This window comes from Lipotes vexillifer, unplaced genomic scaffold (genome assembly GCF_000442215.2).
Source record: "Lipotes vexillifer unplaced genomic scaffold, Lipotes_vexillifer_v1.1 scaffold693, whole genome shotgun sequence".
In the NCBI taxonomy this organism is placed as follows: Eukaryota; Metazoa; Chordata; class Mammalia; order Artiodactyla; family Lipotidae; genus Lipotes; species Lipotes vexillifer.
The window spans coordinates 728,587-732,791 of NW_006783500.1; positions in this window are offsets into that span (position 1 = coordinate 728,587).

The following is a 4,205-nucleotide window of genomic DNA, read 5'->3' on the forward strand; positions in this document are numbered from 1 at the left end:
ACCCCGCCTTAAATGTGCTCAGGAGGATAGCTTGTAGAGAGAGAGTGAAGTATTCTATCAGCATTTATTCCATAGGTAGAGTGAAACCAATGGTGTTTCCCAAATCAGAAGTTCACATGGGGCTCAAGTTCAGAGATGGTAGGCCGAGTCTTTTTTTTTTTTTAATTAAAAAAAAATTCAGATGGAAGAAGTCTGGATGACTTGATCGCTGTACATTTGAGAATTGTTTTGGGCCATGGAAACTCATTGTATGTTGAAAAGAGGAAGAAATTCTTAAAATGTTCTCATTCTAGGGACTTCCCTGGTGGCACAGTGGTTAAGAATCTGCCTGCCAATGCAGGGGACACAAGTTCGAGCCCTGGTCCGGGAAGATCCCACATGCCGCAGAGCAACTAAGCCCGTGCACCACAACTACTGAGCCTGCACTCTAGAGCCCATGAGCCACAACTACTGAGCCCGCCCACTGCAACGAAGAGTAGCCCCCTCTCGCCGCAACTAGAGAGAGCCCACGCATAGCAACGAAGACCCAACACAGCCAAAAATAAATAAATAAATTTATTTATTAAAAAAAAAATGTTCTCATTCTACCTTCTAATCTTACAGAGGAGAAAACCAAGGCCAAGAGAAGATAAAATCATTATAAGAAGTTACTCAATGCATTAGCAGAAGGCCAGCATAAAAGTAGTTCTCCATTTGACCTAGTGCCTGACTTTATAGTCCAGTGATTAAGCTTAGAATTTTAAGTCAGGAAGCCCTTGAGGTTCAGGTTCACTTCTTCCACTTACTAACAGGGCACTTTGGGCAAATTAAATTACTTAACCTCTCAGAATCTTAAAATATAAATCTATGAAACGGTGATAATTATAGTTCTTATTACACAGGGTTTCTGTAAGGATTGAATGAGGTCATACACATACAATGTTTTATACAATGCCTGAAGCTCAGTAAGTGCATGGCAGCTGTTCGTTACTATGGGTGAAAAGCAAAAACAAAAACAAAAATTGATTTGCAATCAAGTTGGAAGCTGGTATTGGTTTCCAAATGTTCTATAAATCATATTACAAACTGTTCACACCTTCCTAATTACAAGGAAAGGACATTTTACTATTTCCTTCTAGAATCTTATTATATGTTACATACAGTAAAGTCAGACACACCTAGAGTTCAATTTTTTCTCTCCCATTTATCAGCCTGTTATCTTTTCTGAGCTTCAGTTTCTTTAATTATATAATAATATGGATAGAAAGACTGTGTGAAAATGAGATGAGGTGATTGATAAGAGAATGCCTGGGACATCACACTTGGACAAATATTTTCTTCTTTTTATATATTTCTTCATAAATCACTCTTCCATCATAATCAGTAGAAGGAGAAAAATTGAATTCTGCTTCCAGAGATGAGAGAAACTCTCAAGGTACAGTTGTAATATTAACAGTAGAGAGAGGAAGTTGAAATCCACAAAGTACAACAAAAATATTCACCAGCATTATGATTTCTAGGCTGATGTGTGCCTTATACACCATTTTAACCTCTTATTTGCCAAAAGTATTCCCGTCAACTTATTGAGTAATATTTTTCTTGAGGTCAAATTATTTATATCAAACTGGAGATTTACAGGAAAAGGAGATTTCTTTTCTAGTCAATATTGTTTTACTATAATGTACACAATAATTTCTTTTATCCATTCAAAGTGTTTTTAATTTCATCCAAAAAAATGAAAGACCACAACAAAGTCTAAGGCCACAACCCACGTATACATCTTTATATCTGGAAATGTATCTTAGTTGTACTATTTAAGATACACAAAGTACAATTCTTAAGAGGTACATGCTGACAGAGTGTATGCTCTATGTTGTAAGATCAAATATGAATATCAGGCCTTATCTGCAGATACTGGGAATGCTGGAGTCTTATAGTTGTCACACAACCAAATTCATTTTGAGGAAACATCTTTAATGGCAAAGATTCATGCAATCATGGCATGCCAGTGATAGAAGACGTCTTAGACCTTATTTGATCAGAACCCTGATTTTTCAAGTGAACAAGTTGAAAGTCTCAAAAGGCAAAATGAAGTGTGCCAGTCACACAATAACTTGGGTGAAGAGTCCGGACTGTCATGGAACTTGACATCCACCATGGGGCATCCGACAGCCCCCCAGGCCGATGCAGGAAGCATGTGAAGGAAAGTCTTTCCAGAGGTTGTGTTATCGAGTCCAAGCTCTCTCTGCTCCCCGCAAGACAGGCCAATGAATGTCAGAGACAAGGCGTCGGGGCAAGGAATACGACTTTATTTGGAAAGCCAGCGGACTGAGAAGATGGCAGACGAGTGTCTCCGAAAAACCATCTTATGGGGTCTGGATGCCAGTTTATTTTACAGAATCAGAGAGGGAGAGGTGGTGAAGAAGTAATGTAAAAGGGCCATCAGTCTTGCAAATATCACCTGGAATGAGCAGCCTCAGGGAGGGGAGGTGTTAATTTCTTCTTTCTTGCAGCCATTCACAGGTGGACAGGGTTCCCTGAGGCAGGCCATTATGTATGATTATAATAACAAAAGCAATGAAAATTGGCTCTTCCCTCTTACACTTCCCCACTGTCAATGCCCATTCCACAATCATGTGGAAAAATGGGTGACAATGTTCTAACTGCTCCATCAGATGGATCCTTCTGGGAGCGTCTGCCGTTGGTGTCAGTGTCCCAAATGTTGAGACATTGTCTTTTGTTCCTCTTTGGAAGTGTCTACTTTACACCTGTAGACTTAAACATATTCACAACCTAAAAGTTGAGAGTTATCAGGAATTTTGAGGGCTTCAAGCCCAGAAGACCGCATCTCAAGTTAAGGAATTTAGCGTTTGTCCATGTATGGGAAGGTGCAAGAGTCTGGGCTCACTGCAATCATTCCTTTGATAGGCACCTCAGCTATCTGGGACCTGTATCCTGTATTTTCACATTCTGAGTTTCCTCAGGGCTCGCCATAGGGAGTGGCTGCAGTCTGATGGCCGCTAGATGGCAGGTATTCTTTCCTTCCTGAGTTTCCTCAGGGTTCATCATCTCACACTGGAGGGCTGCAATCCCTGATGACTCTCCTCTTGGTCAGGAATTTCACCAATATTTGGGAGACAATTCATGACCAAATTTTGTCCCACGGCACTGGGAGGCTCATACCAGTTCACGTGAAAATTTTTGACATGCCACTCGAGGGGCTAATTTTCGGACTAAGCCCTATTGATAACGAAAGATTCTCTGGATTCTCTGTCTAATTATGATCCAGGAGACATTTTCCCTTGTTGCTTCTTCCCATACCTAGAATCACACTATTACAATTATTTTATGTTATAAATGTGATCTATTTCTTTAAGATGTTTAGCCATAGAAGTTTATTTGAGGCCTGGTTACACACTGGGTACTGCAAGAGACAACAGTCTTATAAAATATACAGGATATAAGTAATGTAGCTAGTTAACACTGACAAAGACATAGTGCAGCAGGGAGACACAAAGCACAAACAATTTGGAAATAAAGAACAAATGAAAACAATGATTAGAATAATATCAAGTCCACAGGAGAGCCAGCTGGAGACCACAAATTCTGGCAGGATCAAGTAGAGAGAAAAAGATAAATGTTTCATCTTTGTTTACAAAGGCATACTTTATCAACTTATTGCAGATTATAGCATAAGAGAAAAACTTTTTCCGAAAAAAAAAGATTAAAGCTAATATATTTCCCCAAGTCATTAAGTTATAAATCATATTTACCAGTTCATTCAGTCCTATGTAATTAATTCCCATTGATCTGGATGAAATAATCACATTTCCCATTAGTTTTGTCATTTGTTACCCCGTCCAGTGATATCACCTAAAGGCTATCAGAAACTTACATTCGTTAAAAAATTTCCTTTTTATCAGTCTTCTTGAAAAAGACTTCATTTTGTAAAAGCATCAGTACAAAAAGTTTAAAATACCATGTTTAAAGATTTGAGTACAAAGCAATTAGCAGGAAACTTGGATATAACATTTTAGAATAACTAGTATAATGATTGATAACATATCAGGACATATCAGATGTTAGGGATTCCATATAAATTTTGGAATATCGATATAAATGACATTTATCCATACACTATAATCTAAGGTTCCTCTCCAATTATTTGACAATGTTTTTGAAGTAATTTAACGTACCAAATAAACTTAGTTTGACATCTCTCTCGG